General features: G+C 36.1%; 1 pseudogene; it reads right to left on the bottom strand.

Moving 5' to 3' along the window:
- Positions 1-1,982: 1,982 nt before the first annotated feature.
- Positions 1,983-18,425, bottom strand: part of LOC735503 (XK-related protein 3-like) — a 37,866-nt pseudogene continuing 21,423 nt past the window's right edge.

Here is an 18,425-nt window from a genome sequence, read left to right as displayed (position 1 = left end):
CTCAAACACCTGAACTCACGCGATCCAACCACCTCATCCTCCCAAAGTGCTGGAGATAACAGACATGAGTCACCACACTTAGCATATTCACTATTTTTATGAGTTCAACCTTTTTACATTTTACATGTAATTGTGACCATGCTATATTTGTTTTTCTGTGCCTGTCTTATTTCACTGAGCATAATGTTTTCCAGTTCCATTCATTTTATCATAAATAAATAACAGAACTTTCTCCTTTTTTTTAAGGCTGTATAGTATATTTCATTGTGTATATGTTCCATACTTTATCTGTTGATGAGCACTTGGGTTGTTTCCTTATCTTGGCTATTGTGAATAATGCTGACATGAATACTGATTTATATCATTTATATCATTATATTTATATAAATACTGATTTATATCATTTGAGTACATATTCAGAAGTAGAGTATGTGGACCATGTTGTAATTCTATTTTTAATTTAATTTTATTTTTGAAACCTCAGTTCTATCACCCCAGAAGCACAGGCTACAAAAGCACAAGAAAAACAGCAATTGGATTGCATCACATCAAACTAAAAAGTTTCTGCACATCAAAGTAAACAATTAGCAGAGAGGGTGATGAAACAACCCCCACACTGGGAGAAAATGTCTGCAAATCATATATATGATAAATGTGAATAATAAATACATACAAGAAACTCACACCACTTAACAACAACAAAAATCAAGTAAGCCTATTAAAAATGGGCAAAGGACCTGAATTTATGTTTCTAAAAAAAGACAAAAATGGTCAAGTCTATGTTTAACTGTGTTTAATTTTATTTATTCATTTATTTTATTTATTTATTTAATTTATTAATTTTGAGATGGAGCCTCACTCTGTCACCCACGCTGGAGTGCAGTGGCATGATCTTGCCTCCCCACAACCTGCGCCTCCCAGGTTCCAGGGATTCTCCTAGCTCAGCCTCCTGAATAGCTGGGACTATAGGTGCATGCCAACACACCTAGCTAATTTTTATTGTATTTTTAGTAGAGACGGGGTTTCATCGTGTTAGCGAGGATGGTCTCCATCTCCTGACCTCATGATCTGCCCATCTTGGCCTCCCAAAGTGCTGGGATTACAGGTGTGAGCCATCAAGCCCGGCCTTATTCATTTATTTTTTAATTTATTTTTTGGAGACAGAGTATCACTTTGTCACCCAGGCTGGAGTGCAGTGGTGCGATCTTGGCTCACTGAAACCTCCACCCTGTAGGTTCAAGCAATTCTCCTGCCTCAGCCTCCCTAGTAGCTGGAATTACAGGTGTGCGCTACTATGCCTGGCCAATTTTTGAACAACTGTATATTTAATAATGCTTCTCCACCAATCATTAGGGAAATGCAAATTAAAACCAACAATGCACCTTCTCTCAAAAATGTTAGAACAGCTATTATCATGAAGATGAAAGATGAGAAGTGTTATTGAGAATGTAGAGCAAAGAGAATCCTTGTGCACTATTGGTAGGAATGTAAATTCATATTTCAAATTATTAACATGATTATTTATTTTAATTGAAAAGTTTTTGTGCTTTAAAATGCATTAATATGAATTGCTTTCTGTTAGTCAAAGTTCAATGAGAAATACCTTAGTTACCCTAAATTAATATAAATAGGAGCAGTCTCATAAGACTTGCCTTTCGGGTTCTCCTTAAGTACAGAATAAAGCCTGTGGTAAATACTCTTTCTGAAGAAAACATGTTCACTGATAATGTATATGCTACAAACACCTGTTAAAGGCATAGTTTCCAAAAACATACTAGGTGAAAAATGCATTATGGTTATTTTTCCTGCTCAGTTTTTGGATCCAGATGGATTTTTCATTTTGTTTTATTTAATGAATTGTATAATTATAGTTAAGAAAACAAAAATTACTAAGGCACATTCACAGGAGATAAATGAATTTTATTAGAAACCACTTCGAACATTTTGCTGTGTATATATTTTTTTAATTTAAGAGCCTCTTAACAAAGTCACATTCAGCATCTTTACTCATTGTTCTGTGAAAGTATATATGTATATTTTATGAATATGTCTACTTTTTTTGATTGAAAAATATCCAACCCTACTCCAGGAGTGATAGTAATTCCTCAGCTGTTTACTTTTATCCTTTTGAGTTTTTTCTAGATGTTTACATAATATTACAGTGCTTCTGGCTGATTTTCAGTATGTCCTGGCAACACTTTGCCTGACCACCTTGGGCACAAATACTGATAGAAGAGGAGCATAAAGCCAATGGCCAATAGGTAGGTTATGATGAGCTGCATGGCATTTAATGAATCACAACAATTCAGCAAAGTTTTCCCTCCGAAGAACCTAAATACCAATATCACTATCACATTTTCTGAAAACTGAAAGCTGTAGTGTAGGATTCTATGGCCCCACCTCTGTCTCCTGTCAATTATTTCCTCATCTGACAACTGCAGTTTCACTGCTGACCAGCAGGAGAAGTTGATGACAGCATATAGTAGTGTGATCAAGACAAGCATCAGTGCTGTACCCACCATGCTGGAATTATTTTCTGTGTTGCTAGGAAGATGAGCTCCACTTTTCCAAAACTCCAGCCATGGTGCCAAGAATGATACAAAATATATGATTAACAAAAAGGGTAGGCTCTTCAGTTTCAGAGATGCAGTGAAAAATGCCAGAGTCACTACACGTGAGATAACCTCCAAAAAATGTCATATCATGACACAGATGAATTCTATAGGCTGTAGCTTAATGGTAGTATCATCATTGCTGATCTGGATGGCCAGTATATTGCAGTGAATGGCCCCATAAGTAACTGATAACAGGGAACATGTCATCAGCAATGCTATTAAAGACAAACATGAAAATGTTAGAGAATATTTTTCATTAGTAATGGCCACTTTCTTTTTTAAATTTGCCATTTTAAGATACATTCTTCCTCACCTGCCTCCTTTAGAAAACCATTTACTTATAAAAAAAAAAAGGTTTATTAATCTTCCATTTTCAGGGATACAGTAAGTATAGGCATGAAAAACATATACTACACCTTGGAAAAACAAATAATAAGCAAATACATACATATCTACATTTATACATGTATATACACATGCCCTCAAAGAGAAGACTGGCACAGATAAAATGGGAGAGACACATTCAGATCTGATGCTATAAGGTGTGACAACACATAGAAAGCAGTCTCAATTTAAAAAATTACCTGAATTAGACATTGAAAAGACAGTTCCATTCTTTATAGAAAGTTAAGAGTGTCAAGTAGGAAGCTAGCATGTGAAATAGGAGACTAATGTAATATAAACTGTGTTTTAGACTATGGTGGTAACAGAAAAGAAGAAATAAGCTGTGGAGTTAAAGTAAATCCTGGAAGTGGAGCTGACAGATTCTGCTGAGTGATGGAATATAAGGTACTACAGAAGCAGAAAAAATAAAAAGTTACAGAAATTAAGAAGTGTGTGTGCATATGTGTGATTGTATGTATCCACACAATTTTATGAGAAACTTTTTCATAAGCAAAATTAATTTAATTTCAACATTGTTCTCTCAGTAATTAGACAAATAAGCACATGGAAGAAAACTAAAATTATGAAGTAGTTGAATAATTGGTTTAAGCACTTTTGTGCTACATTCAGTTGAAAGAGAAAAAATTCATTTTACGTATACATGCAGGTTAAAAAAATATACTCTTCAGCTGGGCACCGTGGCTCACACCTGTAATCCCAGTACTTTGGGATGCTGAGGTGGGTGTATCACGATGTCAGGAGATCAAGATCATTTTGGGTGACACAGTGAAACCCCATCTCTACCGAAAATACAAAAAAAAATCTGGGCATAGACCCAGCTACTCGAGAGGCTGAGGCAGGGCAATTACTTGAACCCAAGAGGAAGAGGTTGCAGTGAAACAAGATAGTACCACTGGACTCCAGCCTGGGTGACAGAGCAAGACTCCATCTCAAAAAACAAACAAACAACAAATAAACACTAACAAAAAACACTCTTCATACACAATGAACTTAAGCCAGAAAACAAAAAGAGGCCAAATAGTAAAATAGTCATTCCTCATCTAAATTTATTATTCACTTTCTAACACCGTTTAGAAAATGAATATTAACACACCATGTATTCCTTCAGGAATACTCAAAGTGAAACTCTAAAACATTAGCATTATAACTGCATTTGTGAGAAATGAGACTGAATATAATAAATGATCTACAAATTAAATGTTTGAAAGTAAAATGTGGCCAGGTATGGTGACTCATACTTGTAATCCTACCTTTAGGAGGCTGAGGTGAATGGATCACTAGAGCCCAGGAGTTCAAGAACAACCTGGGTAACATGGTGAAAACCTGTCTCTACAAAACACACACACACACACACGCACACACACACACATACACAAATTTAGCCAGGCATGGTGGCACATGCCTGTAGTCCCAGCTATTCAGTAGGCTGCAGTGGGAAGACTGCTTGAGCCCAGGAAGTAAACATAGGACTTTCACTTGGGTCTTTATTTGTCTGTCCCTTCACCCCAGCACTTTGGGAGGATGATATCAAGGGGCAAACTTCTAGAGCCCTCCTGACAACAGATGAGAAACTGTGGCCTCAGCAGGATGGAGTCGAGTTCCAGTCAATATTCCTACTGGTTGACTGAATAAACCTCAGAGGGAAGACCATGGCAGCTGCAGGCCTTGAGTGCATCCAGTGCTCTACTGTGGGCTACAGGTGCAATCTGGCACTGAGTCAGCTTTGGTGGTCAAATTACTTCAGCCACCAAAGTCTAGGCATTACTTCTTCTACCAGCAGTGAAGCTATCATAGACTTAAAGACCTTAGTTTCCTTCTTCTTCTTGCCATGAATCTCTGGACAGGCTTACTGTAGAAAGAAGTTTCCAAACAAAGCCCAACCATGAACACTGAATCAGGCACCTACATCATTGTGCAGACAACAATGCATAGTCACAAAGATCAGGATCAATGACGCGAACATCATGGCACCAAGTGGACAAAATAAGGTGCCAGTTGTGAGTGACCCGAAAGAGATGGGCATGGACACATAGCCTGACAAAAAATTCAAAATACTTATTTTAAGACAATGTAGTGGACTTAAGGAAAACACAAACAATTCAGAAATTTATCAGAGAAACTTAGCAAGGAGATTGAACTAATGGGAGGAAAAAACTAACAGAAATGTTGAAGATAAAAACACAATAAAATTAAAAAAATGCAATTTAGAGCAATGACAGAAGTGGTCAAGCAGAAAAACTCAAAGACAGGTCAATTAAAAATATACAGTCAGAATAAAAAATAGAAACCTACAAAGTTCATAGGATTTATGGGATAACATCCAAAGAACAAATGTATTAGTCACTGGTGTTCAAGGAAAAGCTGGGTGCAATGGCTCATGCCTGTAATCACAGCTATTTGGGAGGCAGAGGCGGGTGGATCACATGTGGTCAGGAGTTTGAGAGCAGAGTGCCCAACATGGTGAAACTGTGTCTCTACTAAAAATACAAAAATTAGTCAGGTGTGGTTGGTGGACACCTGTAATCCCAGCTACTCAAGAGGCTGAGGCAGGATAATCATGGAATCCAGAACATGGAGGTTGCATTGAGCCAAGATCACGCCATTGCACTCCAGCCTGGGCAACAAGAGCAAAACTCCATCTCAAAAAAAAAAAAAAAAAAAAAAAGCATATTGTAGGAAAAAAAGTAAAAACCTATTCAGAGAAATAATAACAATAAAATTTCTAAATCTAAATAAAAATATAAATGTTCAGGTAAAGGAATATCGAAGTCTTCCAATAAGATTAAATCCAAATAATATCGCCATGGCTTAATATAATCAAATCAACAAATATCAAAGACAAGGAGAGCATACAGAATTAAGCAGGATAAAAAAGAAAATATCAGGAATATGCCTATATATTTGATATATGCATATATATATAATGTAAATATTAATAGATGCAAAGGGAGAAAAAAACTACAAGGCAGTAATAGAAAACTTCAGCACCTTACTTTCAGCAATGAATAGATCATGCAGACAGAAAATCAGTAAGTAAACATCAGATTAAAATGCACTGTAGGGCAAATGGACAAAACAGTTACAGAACTATCCATCAAAGAGTTACAGAATACACATTCTTCTCTACTGCATACATGGAACATTTTCCAGGATATATCATACATTAGGCCAAAAAACACATCTTGATGAATTTGAAGAGATCAAAGTCATACAGGGTATTTCTTCTGATATCACTAATTCATAAGTAAATGAAAATTAAATAACATACTCCTGAACAACCAGTGAGTCAATGAAGACATTACACAGAAAATACCATATTTCTTGAGACAAAAATAGAAACAGAACACATCAAAACCTACTGGATACGACCAAAGCAGTTTTAAAGGGAAAGTTATGGCAATAAATGTCTTCATCAAAAGGAAGATACCAAATACACCAAACCAAAGAATTAGAAAAACAAAAAGCTAAAATCAAAAGTAAAAAAAGTCCCTAATAAATATAATCAGAGACAAAAAAAGAGATGTCATTACTGACACCCAGAAACAAATTAATGGTAAGAAATCAAATCAGCAATAAAAAGTTACCCATCAAAGAAATGCCCAGGACCTGATAGACTAACTGCTGCATTCTACCTACCACTAAAAAATGACTACTATCAATTCTTTTTAACCTAGCAGAAAAAATAAAAAAAAGAAGATATGTGAACTGTTTCAGTTCATTCTGTGGGGCCAGCATTATGCTCAATACAAAACCAGACAAGGACACAACAAAGAAGAGAAAACTACAGGCTAATATACCTGATTAACATATTGTAAAAATCCTCAACACAATACTGGGAAACTGAATTATAATGCACATTTAGAAAATCATTCATGATTTTCCATGATCAAGTGAGATTGCAGGAATACAAGAATGGCTTAATACACAAGAATCATTAAATGTCATACATCAACAAAACAAATAACAAAATCTAGGTGGTCATTTCAATAAATAAAAAAGCCATTTGACAAAATTCATCATCTTCTTATAATAAAATCTCTCAACAAATTATGCACAGAACAACTGTAACTCAACACAACAAATGACATAAACAAGAATAACCAAATAATGCTTTACATGACAAACCCATAGCTAACATCACACTCAATGGGAGTTCAAAGTTGAAAGCTTCTCTCTGAAGATCTGAAAGGAGACTAAGAAGTTCCTTTTAACTGCTTATATTAACATAATCCTGAAAGTCTTTAGCCAGAGCAACTGGAAAAGAGAAGGAAAAGGTACCCAAATTGAAAAGAAAGAAGTAAAATTGACCATATTTCCTAATGATATAATGTGGAAATCCCTAAATACACCACTAAAAAGCAGTTAGAACTATCTCAGAAAATCAGTTGAGTTTCAGTTTACAAAATCAACATACAAATTAAGTAGCATTTTCATATACTAATACCAAAATGTCTACAAAAAACCCTCAAGAAAATAATCCCACTTACAATAGCTATGGGAAAATGAATGAATAAACAAAAAACCTTTGGAGTAAGTTTTACCAAGGAGGTAGAAAATAATCTGCATTCTGAAAATTATGAAGTATTGATCAAAAATTAAAATAACATAAATCAATGGAAAGATATCTATGCTAATTGATTGGAAAAAAGTAATGTGGATAAAATGTTTATAGGACCCAAATAAGTCCACAGATTCAATGCAATCTCTATCAAAACACCAATGGCATTTTTCACAGAAATAGAAAAAATTTCAAAATTAATATGAAACCACAGAAAAAAAAAGCCCTGAATAGCCAAAGCAATCCTGAAGATGGCCATGGGTTTGGGGAATGAACCCATAGAGCTGGAGGCATCACAATGCTATAAAACAATGCAACTGAATATAGTGAGCACAAATAAATCCACACATGGATAGCCAACTGATATTCTACAGAGGTGCCAAGAACACAAAATGAGGAAAAGTCAGTCTCTTCAATAAGTGGTGCTGGGAAAACAAGAGAGCTACATGCAGAAAAACAAAATCAGAACCCTATCTCTTACCACACACAAAAAATAACTCAAATACACTAAAAAGCCTAGTGCAGTGGCATGTACTTACAGTTCCAGCTACTCAGGGGTCTGAGTGAGGAGGATCACCTGAACCTAGGAGTTCAAGGCTGTAGCATGCCACACTCATGCCACTGCACTAACCCTAGGCAATACAGTGAGACTTCATCTGTAAAAATACATTTTTAAAAACATTTAAAAATAAATATGTAGTGAAAACCCTAAACTGTCAAACCTAATAAAACACAGGGCAAACATAATGACCTTGGTCTGGGCAAGGATTCTTTTTTTTTTTTTTTTTTTTTTTTTGGATAAGACTTCAAAACCACAAGCAACAAAACCACCAACACACAAATGAGGTTTCATCTACTAGAAAGCTTCCACACAGGAAAAAAAAAAAAAAATCAGAGTGATAGAATGAGAGCAAATATTTGCAAATTATACATCAGACAAGGGGTTAATTAAAATATACAAGGAACTTTAAAAATATTCAAAAGCAAAACAAACAAATACCACATGTTCTCACTTATAACTGGGAGCTAAATTATGATTACATATGGACGAATAGAGGGAAACAACACACACTGTGGCCCGTTGGAGGCTACAGAGTGAGAGAAGGGAGAACATAAGTGAAAACAACTAATGGACACTAGGCTTAATACCTGGGTGATGAAATAATTTGTACAACAAACCCCTAGCATACAAGTTTACTTATATAACAAATGTGCATATGTAGCCCTAAAACTAAAATAGAAGTTAAATTTTAAAAATTAGAAAGAAAAAAATAAACAATTCTCTATAAAGAAAATAGATCTCTTAATAGGCCTTTCTCAAAAGGCATTATTCAAAAGAAGAAGTGCAAATCAAAACCAGTATGACACTTCACCTCATCCTGGTTGGAATGGTCATTATTTAAAGAATAAAAAGAAAAAAGAAACATTGAAATAAAAAACAAAAACAAAAGAATATGGAGGAAGGAAAACTCTTGCACACTATGGGTGATAATGTAAATTATTACACCCATTATACATCACTAAACCCATTTTACTCCATGAACAGTTTGGAGCTTCGTCAAAAATTAGAAGTTAGTACTAATGCATTATCCAGAAATTCCACTTTTGAAAATGTATCAAAATGAATTGAATCCAGTATGTTGAAGCGATATATACACTCTTATGTTTATTTCAGCATTATTCACAGTAAGCAAGATACAGAATCACCACAAGTGTACATCAGTGAATGAATACATAAAGAAAATGTGGTACATATACACAGTGGAATAGTATTCAGCTATAAAAAAGAAAGAAATTCTCATCTGCAGCAACAGGGATGAACCTGGAGAACATTACGTTGAGTGAAAAAAAAGGTCTCACTTTTATGACAAAACTTACAAGAAAAAAAAAAGGCTCTGTGGATACAGAGAGTGAAACAATGGTTACCAGAGACTGGAGTGGTTATAGGAAAAGAAAGAATGAGGAGAATTTTAACAAAAGATTTATAATTACAGTCAGATAGGAGTAATAGATTTAAAGAGATCTATTGTATAGGAGGGTCACTACAGTTAGTGAAGGTATATTGTTGAAATATATACACAGAATGGATGTTAATTGCTCTTACCAAAAAAAAAAAAAAAAGAGAGATAACTATGTGAGAAAATGCATTTGTTAATTTTCTGGATTTAACTATTCCATGTCATATATATACCTCTAACATCATCTTGTACACAATAAAAACATACAATGTAACCTGTCGATGTAAAAAAAAAAATAGAGAAAGAAAGGAGGCGGGGGGAGGAGAGAGAGGGAGAGAGACAGGCAGTGAGAGAGAGAGAGAGAGAGAGACTGACTCTGAGACTAAAGGGGAAAAACAGCCACACCATAAAATTGTATTACACTGACCACTGGTACCATTTTCTTTTTGTTTTTTTCTTGTTTTTTTTTTTTGCTGTTGTTGTTGTTGTTGTTGTTGTTGTTGTTGTTGTTGGAGGGGATGGAGGTTTGCTCTTGTTCCCCAGGCTGTAGTGCAATGGCACTGTCTCAGCTCATTGCATCCTCTGCCTGCTGGGTTCAAGCCATTCTCTTGCCTCAGCCTCCTGAGTAGATGAGATTACAGGTACCTGCTACCATGTCCAGCTAATTATTGTATTTTTAGTAGAGACAGACAGGGCTTCACCATGTTGGCCAAGCTAGCCTTGAAACCTTAACCTCATGTGATCTACCCACCTTGGCCTCCTAAAGTGCTGGGATTACAGGTGTGAGCCACCGTGCCTGGCCTACACTAACACAATTTTCATATGTTTATAAATAGGTGTCCGTCTACGTTTTGTCAGTTAATAGAAAGCAAATAATTATGAATCTTGTTAAAAATATTAGTGGTAATAGGAAAAGTGAACACACAAATACACACAGTCTACAGATCTCTGCATACAATGAAAACTGCATCTAATGCCATGAAGCTAGTACAACTTATTTGTAAAAAAATTTCCAACTATAGATCCTATCCCATGGGATATGGTTGTGGTTGTATAGTTACAGGTTTATTCAGCCATCATTTGTTTTACTGCTGAAGGTCCCATAAACTTCAATAATTTTGGACACATGTAAACATGTACCTAACTGCTTCTCATTTGGTTTGAATGCCCACTTGTCAAATATCTATTTATTTGACAAACAACTTCTTAGTCTTAGTTTGTTGTTCACATATATGCTAAAAACTTCCCTTGTTATGAAAGAATTTCAAATGACATCTGATGTCAAATGACATCTTTGTAATAAAATACTATATATTCCATGTCTTTTAGTGGTGTTTTGTTCATCTATATTTATCAACTCTGAAAATAAAAAATGATTACCTTCGTTTTACATGTTGCAATCAGCACTTCCCTCTTAAATGCCAAATAAAAATGTTTTGATTTTATTTTACTTTTGCAGATAATCAACATGCATCTATTCAACTAGTTATCTTCCTCTTCGTGTATACTTGAACAACATATATCTAAATGTCTACATTCCTGGTGACTATTTTTTATTTTTTATTTTATTTTTTGAGGTGGAGTTTTGCTGTTGTTTCCCAGGCTGGAGTGCAATGGTGCCATCCTGGCTTACCGCAACCTCTGCCTCCCGGTTTCAAGCGATTCCCCTGCCTCAGCCTCCCCAGTAGCTGGGATTACAGGCATGCTCCACCACACATGGTTAATTCTGTATTTTTAGTAGAGGCAAGGTTTCTCCATGTTGGCCAGGCTGGTCTCTAACTCCTGACCTCAGGTGATCTGTCCGCCTCAGCCTCCCAAAGGGCTGGGATTACAGGCATGGGCCACTGCCCCTGGCTCTGATGACTATTTTTTGAATTTGACATAATAGGGTACTGAAAAGGTGCAAAGACAGTGCAGACATGTTCAATGTACACTTACATATTCCCCCAAAGGCTGCATTTTAAATAATTTTGCATAATTCCAGTACACAGTTTAAGAGAAAACTGATATTGGTTCAGTGTTTGTGTTGGGGGTTCTATTTCATGTTATTTAGGTGTATAGACTCAGGTAACTGCCACTACAATCATGTTATTGAGGAGAGCAGAAATCATCTGATGACCATAAAACAGACCACCCAGAGACAAAACTTCTTATCTGAGGAATTTATATGGGAGCAAAGACCACCTGGTGACCATCAAATAGGCTGTCAAAGAGGCAAAACTCCTTGCCTGAGAATTTACAATCAAATTTTCTGAATATCTAAAGTCAGCATGTCGTTTTGGGTCTCTTTCAACATTTACTGTAAGTTATTAAAATTTCAAATCAACCCAAGAAAACCAAGCAATGCAATAAAGAAATTCAAGAGCTGAAAGATGAAATAGCCACTTAAAGAAAGACCAAAAATTGACTTCTTCAGCTGAAAACTTCTCAATAAGAACATTATAATACAAATGGAAGTGTTAAGAGGGGAATAGACCAAGCTGAGGAAAGAATTTCAGAGCTCCAAGACTGGTTCTTCAAATCAACTTGGTCAAACAATAATAAAGCAAAAATAATTCAAAATGAATAAAACATCCAAGAAATAGTGGAGTTATGTAAAGCGACCAAATCTATGACTTGACTCACCAGCATTCCAGAGAGAAAAGGAGAAAGAATAAGCAAGCTGAAAAACAAATTTGAGGAGACAGTCATGAAAGTCTTCCTCATCACACTAGAGAGGTCAACATCCAAATCCAAATAAAATAGAGAACCCCAGCCAGATGCTATGTAAGATGACCATTCCCAAGGCACAGAGTCATCAGATTCACCAAGGTCAGTGCAAAAAGAAACAAGCAAACAAACAAAAGAAAGAAAGGAAACAAACATGAAAATATAAATGCAGCTAGAGAGAAGTGGTAGGTCACTTATAGAGAGAACACCATCAGGATGGCAGCAGACCTCTTAGCAGAAACCAGAGACTGGGGGCCTATTTTCAACATTAAAAAAAAAATCCAATAATTTTATATCCCACCAAACTAAGATTCATAAGAAAAAAAGAAATAAAATTCTTCTCAGACAAACAAATGCTAAGGGCATACACTTGAAGTAGATTAGACTTTCAACACATCCTCAAGGGAATGCCAAACATGCATTTGAAAGAATGGTATCTGCTCTCACTAAAGCACACTTAAGAGCAAGGACACATGCACTTTAAAGCAGCTGTACAACAAAGTCTACCTATCAACCAGCTAACAACATAACAGGATCAAAATCATACATATCAATACTAACCTTGAATGACACACAGTGGTAGGCTGAATAAAAAGACAAAACCCAACCATCTGTGGCCTTCAAGGCACTCATCTCACATCCAATGACACCCATACCCTCAAAGTAAAGGAGCAGGTAAGATCTATCATGCTAATGGAAAACAAAGAGAGCAGGAAAACAGATGTGAAACCACTGAAAATTGAAAAGGACAATGAAGGTCATTACATAATAATAATGGGTACAATCAAGCACTGTCCTAAATACACATACATATAAAAATGGAGCACCAATTTGTAGAACAAGTTCTTCTTGACCTATGAAAAGACAGCAAAGAAACTCTGGACTTAAACTCAGCACCTGACCAACTGGAACTAACACACATCTACAGAATGAGCATGCCACCCATGACAAAGAATTGTCATTCTTCTCATCTGCACACAGAATATAGCCTAAGATTGACTCTGAGCAATTTACTAAGGCAAGCCTCATTCAATTCAAAAGAAACAAATCACACAAAGCACAGTCTTGATCCATGGTGCAATAAAAATAGAAATCAATACCAAGAAGATCTCTCAAAATACAAAAATACAGGGAAATCAAACAACTTACATCGGAATAACTCCCAGGTGAACATAAAAATTAAGGCAGAAATTAAAATAATTATTTGAAATAAATGAAAATAAGAAAAACTTTCCCAAATCTCTGGGATGCAGCCAAAGCAGGGTTAAGTGGAAAGTTTATAGCCCTTTAATGCCTTCATCAAAAAAGTTAGAAAAACCTCAAATTAACAATTTAACTTTGCACCTAAAGGAACTGGGAGGGAGGGGGAACCAACACCAAATCTAGCAGAAGAAAATAACTAAAGCTAGAGAAGTTAATGAAACTGAGATGCAAAATAAATATAAAAGATCACTTAAACCAAACCAAGAGTTGGCCTTTGAAAATAAAATAAATAAATAAATGGATAGTGTGCTATCTAAATTAACAAAGACAAAAAACAAAACAAAACAAAAAAAACAAAAAATAAATGCTGCCTATGATGACTCACCTCTGTAATCCCAGTACTTTCAGAGGATGACATGGGAGGATCACTTGAGGTTAAGAGCTTGAGATCAGCTGGGACAACATGGTAAAACCCTGTCTCTACTAAAAATACAAAAATTAACCAGGCATGGAGGTGCATGCCTGTAATCCCAGCTACTCAGGAGGCTGAGGCATGAGAATTGCTTGATCCTGGGAGGTGGAGGTGTCAGTGATCCAAGATCACGTCACTGAACTGCAACCCTGGTGACAGAAAAAAACTCAGTCTCAAAAAAAAAAAAGGGACAAGAAAATCCAAAGAAGCACAATCAAAACAATATAGGCAGTATATGACTGATCCCACAGAAATACAAAAGATCCTCAGAGACAACTGTGAACAACTCTATGCACACAAATTAGAAATTCTAGAGGAAACAGATAAATTCTTGGAAGCACACAATCTCCCAAGACTAAATCAAGAAGAGATTGAAACTCTGAATAGGCCATTATCTATGCCTTAAATTGTTTAGGTGCTAAATAACCTACCAATACTTTTTTTAAAAAATCCCTGGAGCAGATGAATTCATAGCCAAATTTTTCCTGATGTACAAAGAATTCATAACAATGTGATTATAATTATTCAAACAAAAGGTGAAGGGGCCTTTTTCCCATCTCAATCTGTGAGCCCAGATTCTATTAGCCCAGCATCAGCCTGATACCAAAACCTAGCAGAGACACAAGAAAACTTCTGTCCAATATCCCTCATGAACACAGATGAAAAAATCCTTAACAAAATCTCAGCAAACTGGATCTCAAAGTGCATCAAAAAGCTAGTACACCACAATCACAGTAGGCTTTATTCCTGGAATGCAAAGCTGGCTCGACATATCCAAATCAATAAATGTGATCACCACATAAACAGAATCAAAAGCAAAAAACCAAAACAGAAAAAGGGATTGATAAAGTCAAACATCTCTTCATGATAAACTCAACACATTAAGCATCAAAAGAATGTACTTGAAATAATAAGAGTCTTCTATAATGAACCCATCGACAACATCATACTGAATAGGCAGAAGCTCAAATTATTTAATGCAATTCCTGTCAAACTGCCAATGTCATTCTTCACAAAATTAGAAAAAATTCTATTCTAAATTTCATGTGGAACAGCAACAAGAAGCCCAATTAGTCAAAGCAACCATAAGCAAAAATAACAAAGCCAGTGATGTTACTCTACCTGACTTCAAACTACACTTAAAAGCTGCAGTAACAAAAACAGCTTAGCACTGGTGCAAAAACAGACACAGAGACCAAGAAAACAGGTCATGGAGCCCAGGTATAAGGCCACACACCTACAACTATCTGATCTTTGACAAGGCCAATGAAATAGGCAATGTGAAAAAGATTCCCTTTTAAATAAATGAATCTAGGATAACTGGCTAGCCATATGTAGAAGAATTAAACTGAACTCCTGCCTTTCACCATATACAAAAATTAACTCAAAATGGATGAAATGTTTAAATGTAAGACCTCAACCTATAAAAATTGTGGAAAATAACCTAGGAAGTATTATTTTAAACACTGATAGTGGCAAAAAGAATTTAGCTAAGTCCCTAAATTAAATTTTGCATAAAACACAAAAATAGAAAATTGGGACCTAATTAAATTAAAAGTTTTCTGCACAGCAAAAGAAACTGTAAACAGAGCAAACAGACAACCTACACAATGGGAGAAGATATTTGCAAACTATGCATCAAGCAAAGGCTTAAGATCCAGAATCTATAGAGAACTTAAATCAACAAGCACAAAACAAATAACTCTGTTAAAAAATATGTAAAAGTGGCCAAGGGCAGTGGCTCATGCCTGTAATCCCAGCACTTTGGGATGCTAAGGCAGGCAGAATACGAGGTCAGGAGATCAAAACCATCCTGGCTAACACGGTGAAACCCCATCTCTACTAAAAATACAAAAAAAAAAATTTAGCTGGGCATGGTGGTGGGCACCTGTGGTCCCAGCTGCTTGGGAGGGTGAGGCAGGAGAATGGCATCAACCCAGGAGGCGGAACTTGCAGTGAGCCAGGATTGCACCACTGCACTCCAGCCTAGGCCACAGAGTGAGACTCTGTCTCAAAAAAAAAAAAAAAATAGGTAAAAGAAAATGAACAGACACTTCTCAAAAGAAGACATAGAAGTGGCCAACAAGCATATGAAAAACTGCTCAGCATAAGTCCATGTGCGGTGGCTCACCCCTATAATCCCGGCACTTTGGGAGGCCGAGTTGGGTGGATAACCTGAGGTCAGGAGTTCAAGACCAGCCTGGACAATATAGCAAAACCTTGTTTCTACAAGGTTTTACAATGTAAAAATTAGCTGGGCATGTTGGCACATGCCTGCAATCACAGCTACCCGGGAGGCTGAGGCAGGAGAATCACTTGAATCTGGGAGGTGGAGGTTGCAGTGGGTCAAAATCATGCCAGGGCACTCCAGCCTTGGCAACAAGAGTGAAACTCCATCTCAAAAAAAAAAAAAAACAACAACAACAACAACAACAAAAACCCCCACAATTTCAGCATCAGTAATCACCAGAGAAATGCAAATCAAAACCACAATGAGATAGTATCTCACACCAGCAAAAATGGCTACTATTAAAATGTCAAAAACCAACTCATGCTGGGTGAGGATGCTGAGAAAGAGGAATGCTTACACACTGCTGATAGAAGTGTAACTTAGATCAGCTATTGTGGAAAGCACTCTGGAAGTTTCTCAAAGAATTTAATACTGAGCTAACATTTCAACCCAGCAATCCCATTAGTGGGTATGAACCCAAAGGAATATAAATCATTCTATGTCCAAGACACATGCAGTCGTATGTTTATTGCTGCACTATTCACCATAGCAAAGACATGGGATCAACTCAGGTGCATGTCAACGGTACATTGGATATGGAAAATAATTGATTAATTTCTTTCATATGGTTGCATAGTATTCCATGTATGTGTACTTGGAATACTGTGCAGCCATACAAAATAAATAAATCATGTCGTTTGCGTCAACATAAATGCAGGTGGAGGCCATTATCCTAAGCAAATCATTTCAGGAATAGAAAACCAAATAGATTTATTACTCATAAGCAGAAGCTGAACATTCAGCACATCTGAACATAAATATGGAAATAACAGACCTTGTCGACCACTATTGGGTGGAGGGAAGAACAGGGTGGGCTAAAAAAAAACTCCCTATTGTATACTATGCTTACTACCTGGGTGATGGGATCCACACTCAAAACCTCAGTATCTCAAAATATTCCCATGTAACAAACCTATATGTATACTGTACATATACTCCCTGTATCTAAGGTAAAAATTTAAAATAAAATATACAGAACTATTTGCCTGGTGACTTTTAAAAATTTTATAGTCTTAGGCAGATTCTAATTTTCATGCAGTTTTGACTTCTATTAAAAGCAATGCTGTTTGGCTGGGTGCGGTGGCTCATGCCAGTAATCCCAGTACTTTGGGAGGCCAAGGCAGGTGGATCACAAGGTCAGGAGATCGAGACCATCCTGCCTAACACAGTGAAACCCCATCTCTACTAAAAATATGAAAAAATTAGCCGGGCGTGGTGGCAGGCACCTGTAGTCCCAGCTACTCAGGAGGCTGAGGCAGGAGAATGGTGTGAACCTGGGAGGCGGAGCTTGCAGTGGGCCGAGATCGGGCCACTGAACTCCAGCCTAGGTGACAAAGCAAGACTCTGTCTCAAAAAAAAAAAAAAAAAAAAAAAAAGCAATGCTGTTTATACAAGGCAGATTATAACAAAAATATGTTTTAGATAAAAACTTATTCCTCCGCTTCATCTCTAAATATTATATCAAGCTTAATTTAACTCTTCAGGGTCAATAAAATAAATTGATGCTAACTTTTATTTATATTAAATTTCTGTGGATTCCAGCAGCATCTTTTTATAATCTTGTAATCAAATAAATTCATGGAAACTCAATCTTATAAAAAATTTAGTGCAACTGTAATTTGGGATTACATATTTCAACTTCTCAATTTCTGTTATATTAGTACACATTATTCATCTCGTGTGTCTTTCAGCATCAAGTAACTCAACTTACCTCTACCCAAAGGCCATTCTTGTATAGTGAGAGTGATAGATATCTGAAAAATTAACTGTGGAACAGAACCAAGAAAAGCCTGAATCACTGACATGTACTTGAAAGCCTGCTGCAAGAAATTATCCCAGATTGAGAGTGCAATCTCCCTTTCCAGCATCATGTTTCTCTTTGGATGCTAACTTGACTCTCTTCCTTCTCCTGTTTAAGATTTTCAACAATTTGTGGTAATTTATAATGGTCTGCAAACACCTGTTAACATGAAGTAACATCCGAGATTAACATTTATTGGTGACAGATATCTAGAAATACTTGAAAGTTTATCAGGAGAGGAACTCTTAATTTTGAAATTATACCATCAAATGGCAAATAATAACTTAATCATACTGGATAAAAAATAAGTTTCTAACAGTTTCTAATATTATTATTTATGGTAGTTCTTCCCCTCATTTTCAACTTCAAATAACACATAACTGCAGTCTGATAAACAAAAATTCAAACAGCAGA

Source organism: Pan troglodytes, chromosome Y (genome assembly GCF_028858775.2).
Source record: "Pan troglodytes isolate AG18354 chromosome Y, NHGRI_mPanTro3-v2.0_pri, whole genome shotgun sequence".
Classification (NCBI taxonomy): Eukaryota; Metazoa; Chordata; class Mammalia; order Primates; family Hominidae; genus Pan; species Pan troglodytes.
This window is presented reverse-complemented; position numbering and strand designations above follow the sequence as displayed.